The 12,646-nt window shown below is 32.8% G+C and overlaps 1 long non-coding RNA gene across 1 annotated transcript; it reads left to right on the forward strand.

Moving 5' to 3' along the window:
* The first annotated feature begins 9,699 nt into the window (after positions 1 to 9,699).
* LOC107956889 (uncharacterized) lies at positions 9,700 to 10,619 on the forward strand. Its single transcript, XR_001700297.2, has 2 exons — positions 9,700 to 10,037; positions 10,295 to 10,619. It is a non-coding gene; the product is annotated as an uncharacterized lncRNA (long non-coding RNA).
* Positions 10,620 to 12,646: the final 2,027 nt, after the last annotated feature.

Genomic DNA, 12,646 nt, shown 5'->3' on the forward strand with positions numbered 1-12,646 from the left:
TTAGATTAAATCTAAAAAAATAAGTTTTGCCTAACTTAGACTTGAATAAAAATATTAAAGTTTGAGTTCATTCCAGTTCATTCATATTAAAATTTTTATATTATTAATTTTTTATAAAAATAATTTTAAAAATATAATATATTAAATGCACTAAAAATATTAAAATAATAGTAATAAAATTAATAATAAAATAAGAGCTATACAACAGTGACAAAACAACAGGAAAAATAGTGAAATTATCAGCAAAAAGTAGCAATTTCTTTTTGCAAATTTGGGTCGATCCCGAGCTAAAAAAAGCTTACTCGAGGCCCAACCCATTTAAAAACCTAATCTCGTTTTTTTTACACAAGCCCATTTTTCGAGCCTATATTTTTGTCCAAACTCTGCCACTTTTCGGGTAGACCTTTGGGCTGGGCCACCATTATCAGGTTTACTTATGAAATAGTTCTCTAATTTTTTTTATAAGTCGACTTTTTTTACCCTAATAATATAAAATAAATAAATAAATACTGAAATAAGATAGGTAAAAAATTAATTACCAAAATAGGCATTTGCTACAGTACGCCATCGATGTCGCCTGACCAATCGACTACACCACCCCACTTCCCCCCAATCATGTCGCAATCATTAGTGTTTTTTTTTTTAAATTCTGGTGTTGCCTTTGTGTCAGGTGGGATTGGTAATATTTTTAATATTTTTTTAGTTGGTAATTAATAATTTAGCTCTTTTGGTTAGATGGTTAAATGCTAGTATTTTTGTCCTTAAATCTCAGGTTCAATTCTTCTCTTACTCACATTTGTATTTTTTTTATTTCATGTTGTTTCAAGCTATTTTTATTTTTAATTAATATTTTTAACACATTAGCTTCTTTTTTTTGTTAGATAGTTAGATAATTATGATTTTATTTTTAAGTCTCAGATTTGGTTCTTCTTATAAACATTTTAATATGTATTTTTTATGTAATCTCCTCAACTCGACCCACACATTATGGCTGAATCATGGAAGTCACAGTAGCCACCAAAATGACCCAGTAAAACGTTCGGATTTTGGAAAAGCCAAAAAAACCCATTTCATAAAAGTGTTCAAGTCTTCACAGAGGGTATTGATACCAATTATAAAAGTACCGATACCTATATAAGTATCGATATGGTTTAGGCATTCTGCCGATTTTAAAAACCAAAAACTTTATCAATCAATATTGATACTTTTATAAGTATCGATACCAATTTAGCCTTTTGTTTATAAAACATATTCAATCGGTATCAATACTTTTATAAGTATCAATACCAATTTGGAATTCTATTTGTTTTGAAAATAGTTTATATGGTCGAGTATCGATACTAGAAGCTAGGGTGTTAATACTTTTTGCCAGTGTAACAGCCTGGTTTTAGCTAAATCGGAACAGTGGTTTCAGACCACAAATTCGAGGTCGTAAAATTATTTTAATATTATTTTTTATTTTTAGTGTTTATAGCATGTGAATATATATGTGTGAAAATTTCGTACACTAATTTTATTGTTTAATAGCTCAATTTGAGAAAAAGGACTTAATCGCGTAAAATTCAAAAGTAGCATGCTATAAGTTAAATATGCTTAATTGTTATGGTTTATTAAATGAGAGGTCCTTATGATGTTATTATGCCATTGATAAGGTTAATGGACATTAATGGCCTTATATTATGTGATTTATTAATGTTTTAAACCAAGGTTAAATTGGTAAATTAGTTATTAACTTATGTTTTAATTAAACAAAACAAAAAGATGAATTTTCATTCATCTTTCTTCAACCGTGTATAGCAAAATCGAAAACCATTTTAGGGCTTGTTACATTCGGCACTCTCCTAGCTTAATTGGTAAGTGTTTTGAGCTCGGTTTTTAATAATTTCTATGTTTTTGTGATCGTTGCTTTGAGTACTAACTAGCCCATGCCTCAATTTTTGAAAGTTTTGATGATTTTGAAAGTTTTAATTGATGAATTCATGAGTTTTATGATGTTTGATGATAAATTATGCAAGCTTGGTGTTTGATATACATGTTTTGTAAAGTGATTTTTGACAAAAATGTCAATTAGGGTTTAATTTGATAAAAGTGTAAATTGAGAGGTTAAATTATGAAATAAATGAAAAATATAGACTACTAGGGACCTATAGATAATTTGGCTAAGCATGGGTCATATTGAATTTTTTGAATTTTGTATATTTATGAAATAGGGACTAAATTGAATAAACGTGTAACTTTAGGGGCTAAAGTGCAAAAAATCCCAAATATGTGTTTATGGATGAAATTGAATGTGTTGATGAATAAAAGAGTTAACTTTGAATGTATATAGATCAAGAACGAAAGAAAATGGATTTAGATCGAGGAAAATTAAAAGTTGACGAATAGTTGATCCGGTCCATTTATCCTGAATACGAGGTAAGTTCATATGCAAATAAATGTCTTTAGATTGAATTATATATATGTTTCAATATCATTGAGTTGCTATGAATGTTGAACGAGCAATTACGAGCAAGAATAGACAAAGTTAAGACATCCGAAAGTCCCGTACGAACCTTAGGAATAGTATAGGATACGAATGTCATGACATTAGGTTACCGAGATGTGATTACATATAAGACCATGTCTGGGACATTGGCATCGTTAATCGATTTTGTGTAAGACCTTGCCTGGGATAGTGGCATCGATATGTGATAACATGTAAGACCATATCTGGGATATGGTATTATAGTGATTTCCGAGTATCCTTAATGATCCCGAATGGTTCAACGGACAAAGTCAAGTCAAGAAAGAATGTGTGAATGAGTTGAATGACTCAGGTACGTACGAGATTCATACGAGTATTAAAAAGTGAAGTAAATGATGAATTTGATTAAGATGTTGAATATGTGCTCAATGAGAAAGGTTTGTGAATTTGAATGTGAATAGCTATGTTGAGCATATTTGTAATGTTATGCAAATATTCATGTGATAACTTTATTTGTATATGGCTTACTAAGCTTTTAAAGCTTACTCGTGTGTTCTTTCCATGTTTTATAGATTATCAAGGCTAGCTCAGACATCGGGGATCATTAGGAACCATCATCACACTATCGACTACATGTTGGTATTTTTGGATGCTTGTAAATATGGTATATGGCATGTATAGGCTAGTGAGTTGATGATATATTTTGAGTTTTGATATAGCCATGAGATTTGGCTTGTTTTTGTTGAAAATTTTGGTATGTATTTGGTTACTAAAGTTGGCTTGAATTATGTGTTTGGTAAGTGATATATGTGATGTATATAATGCCTTATATGATGGCTTGTTTTGCTATGTTTGCTATAGTTGTGGATATAGCTAAATGGTTGATCATTTGGTTAGTTATTAATGCTTGAGGAATGATATGATTTATAGATGAGGAATTGATATGTTTGAGAGGCATGATTTAGTTGATGGAAATGTGATAAAAATACATTTAGAAGTTATGTGAGTTTGATGATTTTGGCATAATGATTTAGTATGTTTTGAATATGGAATTTAGTAGTTGTAATGGTTGATGATAGATGGCATGATATGTGTATGAAAATGGTATGTTTTGGCATATATATGTGTTGAAATGATACCATTTTGATGGCTAGGTGTGCATGAGAAAAGGGTGGCAAACTTTCTTCGCAAATGGTCTATTTTTGTCCACATAGGCGTGTGTGCGACATACGGTCATGTTACACGGCCGTGTGTCCCCTAGGGTACCCTTTTGAATTAAGGCAGTATGCCCTATAGTTTTTACACGGCCTAGACACAGGGGCATGTCTATTAGCCGTGTGTGACACATGGGTTGACACATGGGTGTGTGGCCGGCCGTGTGAAAGTAACCCCTTCAATTTTACCATGGCCATGGCACATGGGCGTGTCTCCGGCCGTGTGGTACAAGTCAGTATGTATGCCCTATTTTAATACAGCCTGTGACACGGGCGTGTCTGGTGGCCGTGTGCCTCACATGGCCTGTTCACACGGACGTGTGACCCATAAATGTTGAAAATTTTTTTAAGTTTTTCAAAGTTTGCAAATGTTATCGGTTTAGTCCCGAACCACTTTTAAGCATGTTTTAAGGTCTTGTAGAGCCTAATAAGAGACATTGTGAATGGATTTTGATTATGAATGTATAAATGAAAGTGAATGAGATGTATTATCCGATAATGCCTCGTAACCCTATTCCGGCGTCAAAAACAGGTTAGGGGTGTTGAAACCATTTTTTATTTTTGGAAAAAAAACGGGATCGACTTTTTAAAACCAAATGTGGAGTCGTCACCAATCTTTTTGTTTAGGTGTGATTGGATCACCTAATGAAACATTTTGTTTCATTCAAATCAATTTTGGTCCACGTAAATTTAAAAAAAAATGGGTTCGGGAGCCGGTTAGATGTGAGGAAGGGTTAGCACCCTCACTACGCCCAAAAACTAGTACCAGATTGATTAAGTGTTGTCCTTATGTCTAGGGTTTTTTAAAAGAGTTGAAATATGGTTCCTTTTAAAACATTTGAGTGGTTCAAGTTGGTCGTCAAAATTCTCTCATTTCAAAGGTATACAACATCACATTCAGCACGATAGGACACGATCCTTTATACCTTTGAAAACACGATTGATTTTTGACTCCCAAAAGCTCTTAGGTTGAAAATTACAAAAGGGATGTTCAATTATTTAGTCCAACGAAAAATCGAAACCCAGCACGGTAGGTAGGGGTGAGCAAAACTCAATTCGACTCAAAAAAATCAAAAAAAATTGAATTTCGAGTTAAACGAATCGAGTTATTCGAGTTAATCGAGTTATTCGAGTCAACTCGAATTTTTTTTTCGAATTTCGAGTTCGAATCGAGTTGAGTTTTCGAATTCAAATAACTCCAATAATTCGAATAATTCGAATATCAAACTATAATATTTTACATTTTTACCCCAAACTCCCAAACCTTTTTACTTTTCCCTGAAAAGTTTTACTCCTTCCTACTTTCCCCCCAAAACTTTTACTCCCCTTCCATCCTAACCCCCCAATCTACCCAAAATTCATTTCCCACTAATATTTTACTCTCCCATTTACTTTTTTTCAAAATTTTACTCCCAACAACCTTCAAAACTTTTTATTTTCCCCTAAAAATTTTACTCCCTCCCACTTTCCCCCTAAAATTTTTACTTCCTTCCCATCCCACCTCCCATCTACCCGAAATCCATCCTCCCCCTCCCCCCCTCAATTTTTTTTTAATATTTTCCCTCCAAAATTTTACTCCTCCTATTTACTTACCCTCAAACTTTTATTCCCCAAAATTTATTATTTTCCCCCTAAACTTTTACTTTTCACGTTTTACTCTCAAATAAAAAATCAAAATTATCCAAAAAAAATCACTAAACATAAATAGTAATAACTTTATTTATATCTACTATTTATATTATTAAATTAAATTTCACATTTTATATTATTTATGTTATTGAATTGTTTAATCATATTGAATATTTATATTAAAATTGAATTATTAATTATGCCATTAAATATTCATGTTAAAATTTTATATTGGTATCAATTTCACATTTTATCTTTAAAATAACTTTTATTAAAAAATCACATTTTTACATTTAATATATTTTTTAATTCCAAAATACATAGTGACAAGAATCTAAAAATAATTGAAACAACTAAGCAAACAAAGAAGCTAACCCGTATATAAAAGATTAATAAATAAATTATGAGGTGATGAAAGTTAATAAAAATTTTGATTAAGGTGGACAAATTTTTTTACGATAGTTGACAGTGGTTACAAGGACCCAAAATTATTTTATAAAATTTAACTCGAACAAATATATTCGATTTGATTCGATTCGAATTCCATCTCACTCGACTCGATTTGAGAAAATTTCAAATCAAATTAGGATGATAAAATATGATTCGTCAACTCGATTAACTCGAAATTTTTTCATTCGATTTGATTCGATTCGATTCGATCGAACGCACACCCCTAACGGTAGGGCACGGCTTCCCGAATTTCCAAATATTGAACATTGCCTTTGTTTTAATGAATTTTCCAATAAACAATTATGAAACCTGCTCAAATGCATTTATTTAGTTCGTTTGGGATATAAAAGAACAAAACAATTAAAAATTGGGCCCAAATACGTGGGAGACAAAACATGGTATCAAGCATAGCGCAAATATATGTGAATTCAACATAAAATTACACTATTGAATAACAAAGATAACAATGCGAACATACAATTTGACATATACAATAATGACCTCCCATCCCTTCATATTGAAGTAATATTAACAATTAAAGCCTGATGAACTTCCTTTTTCAAAAATATATATTTTATAACATTTACATGGCAAATTAATAAAATGTAAAACAAATTTTGAAGGGTAATAAAAGAATTTAAAATAAATGAAGGAAAAAAAAATTGAAACCAGTAGATGTATGTAATTTTAAACTAAATTATATGTACAAAAGTTTTAAAAATAGGCAACATATGAGAGAATTCAAAATAAATTTTGAAATCAATGAAATACAAAACAATCTGAATTAAAATTGATAACATACATAAAATGCAAAACTTAATAGAATTAATATATATATGTATAAAAATAAAAGATGAAAGTGTTAATATATATATTATATAATTGTTAGGATTTCGACCCGATTAAGCAACGAACAAGAAAATAGCGGAATAAATTGAGAAATTGAACACACAAATTTAACGTGGAAAAACCCCTCCAAAGAAGATAAAAAAACTATGGGCAAAGATAATTTTACTATAATGGAAAAAGAACGAAGAGTACAAAAAGATGGAGATAAAAACTAAACCCTGAAAACCCGAAAACCCAAAAACAAAGAACCCACAAAACGTAAACATAAAATTCTCTAAATGTGTTATGAGTTCTAATCTCTAATGGGTATATTTTTCTAATATTGTAAAAAAGAGCCTATCTATAGGCTAAATTCATAGGTCAAATAATAATAAAATAATCTAAACTAATCAGTGTTTGATTGAAACAAGTAAACAGAGTTTAACTGAAAGATTATTTCTCAAATTTGACTAAAAATAGGAGTCATATTTAACAAATCTCCACATTGACTCATATTTTCACAATGCCATCTTTACCAAAGCCTACCACGAGCCTATCTTGAACTATGCTGGGAATTAACTGAGTCAAATTTGTGCTTAGAAACTGGAAGACTTCTAGCCTTTGACTTGTACACTGCCAAATCAAAACTAACCCGGGTCTGATTTTCATGAACACAGTGCTCTAACTTTTCAAAACCTGCATCCAAAAGAGAACTTCTCTTCAACGAAACAGTCATACCTTTTTCCCTCCTAAGACCAAGTTGCCTCCTCTCCAAACAAGTTGACTTCGACTCCGTAATGGATGAGGGATGTCCGATTTCACCGGTCACTGTAGAACCTTCCAGAATATAAAGACTACTGGTTCTTTTACCTTTTAACGAAACGAGAGCTCCACGAGATACTTTAATACCGCACGACTCGATGTTAATTCTGCATCCTTTCAAGTCTAAAATATTCAATGAGATGAGATTCTTTCGTAAATCAAGAATATACCTGACATCTGAGAGTGTCATAATTATCCTATCGTGTATCCTAATTTTAACAATACCAATACCAATTACCTTACTAGATGAATCGTTTCCCATGCGCACAACTCCACCTTCAACCGAACTGTATGTGGAGAACTATTCTCTATTGGGACACATGTGGAAAGAACATCCCGAATCTAGGATTCATTTCGACGTGATCTTGGAGTTATCGCTCGTTGACACTAATAAGAAATCATCACCGTTTTCATCGGTCAAATTAGCACCAGCTACATATTCCTCGTTACTTTCAGCAGTTTTTTTATTTTGCAGTTTATAACAATCTGCTTTGACGTAACCTAACTTTTTACAATAGCGACACTTTTTATCTCGTTTCTTTGATGTTACCAAAATGAAAGCTTGCCTATCTGTCTTGCTATCCAAATGAAGCTCATTGTCGAGTTTGTCTCTACTCAAAAAATGACCCGTCACATCTTCAAACGAGAGTTTGTCTCTGCCATAAATTAGGGTTTCCCTGAAAGACTTGTATGAAGGGGGTAAAAAGCACAATAATAGCATAGCCTGATCTTCATCATCAATATGAAACTCAACATTCTTTAAGTCATTTAAAAGAGTAATAAATTGACTGATGTGATCTCTAAGAAGCTTACATTCGTTCATGCAAAAACGTAAATAGATGTTGTTTCAACACTAAACGATTAGCCAAAGACTTAGTCGCATAAAGAGTTTCTAACCTTTTCCATAAGGCGGATGAGGTCTTCTCTATCAATACCTCCTACAATACTGTATTCGCGAGGCACAACTAGATTGCAGACAAAGCCTTTTCATCAAGCTCTTCCCATTCTGTTTTATTTAGATACTCAGGCTTTTTCTCGATAACAACCTTTTTCAAGCCTGATTGAACTAGAATTGCCATCATCCGAACTTGCCACAGATTGAAATTTGTCTCACCATCGAACTTCTCAATTTCAAACCTTGTAGTTGCCATATCTGAACGGGCTAATCTATGAAAATTAAACTAGCTCTGATACCACTTGTTAGGATTTCGACCCAATTAAGTAATGAACAAGAAAATAGCGGAATAAATTGAGAAATTGAACACACAAATTTAACGTAGAAAAACCCCTCCAAAGAGGATAAAAAACCACGGGCAAAGATAATTTTACTATGACGACAAAAGAACGAAGAGTACAAAAAGATGAAGATAAAAACTAAAACCCAAAAACCCGAAAACAAAGAACCCACAAAACGTAAACACAAAATTCTCTAAATGTGTTATGAGTTTTAATCTCTAATGGGTATATTTTTCTAATGTTGTAAAAAAGAGTCTATTTATAGGCTAAATTCATAGGTCAAATAATAATAAAATAATCTAAACTAATCAGTGTTTGATTGAAACAAGTAAATAGAGTTTAACTAAAAGATTATTTCTCAAATTTGACTGAAAATAGGAGTCATGTTTAACAATAATAAAGTAGGCTCTTTAAAAGAGCTTGCTTATGTATAAATATATAAAAATATATATATGTGTGAATAAATTCAAGAAGTGATATATACATAAAATAATATGAAATCAACACTATATATAAAAAATAATGTATAATATAAATTTTAAAATAATATATAATGTATAATGTATAAATTTTGAAAACAAAAATACATGTATAAAAAATTTTAAAATAGAAATTTTACATAATAGAACAATTTAAAGAAACAATTATACAAATGAATGAAAAACCAAATTAAAGCAATATTTAAAAAACTATGTTAAGATAATTTTAAAAAACAAATGATAAAATCTTAAATAAAAATGAATAAAAACATAAATTAAAAAAACTCCATTGAAATAAAAATAAGATTAAGAGGACAATCTATAAACAAATAAAATTAATAAAACCAAAGATTAGACTAAGATGAAACATGCACCAATGGTCAGGGATCTAAAATACAAATATCCCAAGCTTTGAAACGCGACATTTAAACAAGGACCAAATTGCAGCAATGTGTAAATCACAGGGAAAATGTAAAAACAAATAAACAGAATCAAGGCCGAAAACCAGATCAATGCAGGATAGGAGGGACTCGTTGCGCAAATTGACCTTTCAAAGTGAATAGGCGCGGATCCGGGCCTCCAAACGGGTCAACACGCGGATCTTTGTTTCCAAACGGCACCATTTCACTTTGTTAACACCAAATTAAAAGAAAGGAAAAGAAAACCCTAAAATTAACACTTATGCACTTAAAAGCAAATAAATAAAAAAAACCTAAAGCTTATTCCCCTTTATTCATTCGGCCGAACTTAAGACATTTTTCAATTGCCGATCTATCCCTATATTCGGAAAATAAACATCGCATGAAGGCCTAATCTGGCCTTGTTCGACCACGAGCCCACTCAGAAGCTTCAAGATCCTCGCTTAAGCTTCGATTACGACGAAGCAAGAAAGGACATGAAGGAGCCAGCATTAAGGTAAGTCACTTTCTCCTTATTTTCTATGAAAAATCTACATGTAGGAACAAAGAAAAAAAAACTAAATCAGAACATGGAAAAATAAATATGAAATCACCTTAGTTTTTCATTGCTTTTTCTTTTGTATCTAGTATTTCGTAATCCCTATTTTTACAGATTACATTTGGTTTTATAGTCGAAGAGAAGAAAAAATAAGAATAAATCAAAAAATCCAATTTCTTTGTTGTTATTTCTATTTCTCATATATTCTGTTGCAGGTACAAACGGAGCCAGCTGGAGGTGGTGACGTACGTGGGATGAGGCATGAAGACGCATGTGGGGCTGGTACGGAGGCAGCTGCAGTTCGATGGAAGCTGCTGGAAACCAGTTACGGTACAATGGAAAAAGGACCTTAGGGTTCCAAAAGTTTCAATCTGCTTGAGCCATTTCGGCCAATTTCGGAATTGGGCCATTAGGTCTATAAATTAAGTTTAGCTTGGGTAATAATTTGGGCTAAAAACTTGTATTTGGGTCTGGTGAAAATTGTAATGAATTATTTGGATTTTGGGCTTTAATTAATTTGGGACTTTTATTGTTTTTTTATATTTTGGTTTTTTTTTTATCTTTTAGTTTCATAGTGGGCCGGGCAAATTGGGTCTGCTACATCTGGCCCTCTTTGCTCATTGTCGTGTAACAAGAATGGAGCAGACTTTAAAATGATCGATTTTTCCCGGTCTTATTGAATACTGGCTTCTTGGCTCTCTTTTTCTTCATGTAGCCTCGCTTTAATCCACCGCTGGAACTTCAAGGAGAATGGAATTATTAATTTCAACCTGCTCCACTGCAACTTCAGGGAGACAAGGTTGATGACTTAAATCTGTTCCATTGCCGATACATGGAGATAAGATTCGCTGTCTTCGATCTGCTCCACTATTGCTTAGGGAGATAAGATCTTCAATCTCCAGTCTGCTTCCTTGCTACCTTAAGAAGATAAGACTACAATCACCAACCTGCTCTCTTGTTACCTCAGAGAGATAAGGCTAGTAACTAAAATCTGCTCCATTGTCGATACATGGAGATAAGATTCGCCATCTTCGATCTGCTCCACTACTTCTTAGGGAGATAAGATCTTCCATCTTCAGTCTGCTTCCCTGCTACTTCAAGAAGATAAGACTACAATTGCCAACCTGCTCTCTTGCTACCTCAGAGAGATAAGGCCAGTGACTAAAATATGCTCCATTACAGATACATAGAGATAAGATTCGCCGCATTCGATCTGCTCCACCACTACTTAGGGAGATAAGATCCTCAATCTTCAGTCTGTTTCCTGCAACCTCAGGAAGATAAGACTACCATATTCAACCTGCTCTCTTGCTACCTCAGAGAGATAAGGCTAGTGGCTAAAATTTTCTCCATTGTTGATACATGGAGATAAGATTCGCCATCTTCGATCTGTTCCACTACTGCTTAGGGAGATAAGATCTTCAATCCTCAGTCTGCTTCCTTACTACATCAAAAAAATAAGATTACAATCTCCAACCTGCTCTCTTGCTACCTCAAAGAGATAAGGGTGGTGGCTTAAATCTGCTCCATTGCTGATACATGGAGATAAGATTCGCCATCTTCGATCTGTTTCACTACTGTTTAGGGAGATAAGATCCTCAATCTTCAGTCTGCTTTCTTGCTACGTCAGAAATATAAGACTCAATCTTCAACCTGCTCTCTTGCTACCTCAGAGAGATAAGGCTGATGCTTAAACCTACTCCATTGCCAATATATGGAGATAAGATTCACCGTCTTTGGTCTGTTCCACCGCAACTTCAGGGAGATAAGACCTGTCACTTCAACCTGCCCCACTACAACTTCAAGGAGATAAGGTTTGCTATAATCTTCTATCTATTCCGCTGCAACTTCAGAGATATAAGATCTAACTTTATCAATGTTACTACACCGTCCTCTTGGACATGTCCTGTTGACTCGGTTTCATGTATCATGCTTATGCCAAATAATTAGGATGCTATGATCAAAATGAATCAAATGCTCCTAACTAGATGTGATGCTTATGTCAACTAATTAGGACACTATAATCGAAATGAATCAAATGTTCCTAACTAGATATGATGCTTATGTCAAATAATTAGGATGCTATGATCGAAATGAATCAAATGCTCCTAACTAGATGTGTTATGAATGATATATGAATGCAAAAATGAGAATGATTTTTTTAAATGATCTTTTTTTTTTAAAATGCTTAAGGTATCATCGCTCATCTAGGCATTATCACTAATTTATTATGCTGGCATCTTGTTCGGTTGGTATTCTTGACAGAAAACCCAAAGAAACAATCACATTCTGCTCAGCAAGCTTACCCCGCTGTGATTCCAATGTCCCTTACACTGTAACTTCTGGGACATAAAGTTTGAACTTCCCACTGCAACTTCAAGGGAATAATCATTTGATTTCTTCTATCCATTTTGCATAATCTTCAATCAATTTGATATGTTATACCATTTCCTGGGTGTAATGAACAAATATATATGCTAGATATCTGCATGAATGTAGAATGCCATTTTTCTTTTCTCAAGAATAACCCTATTACTCGTTCTTTTTCGGGATTATAACACCAATTA

The sequence above is a fragment of the Gossypium hirsutum genome, chromosome A07 (assembly GCF_007990345.1).
Source record: "Gossypium hirsutum isolate 1008001.06 chromosome A07, Gossypium_hirsutum_v2.1, whole genome shotgun sequence".
Classification (NCBI taxonomy): domain Eukaryota; kingdom Viridiplantae; phylum Streptophyta; class Magnoliopsida; order Malvales; family Malvaceae; genus Gossypium; species Gossypium hirsutum.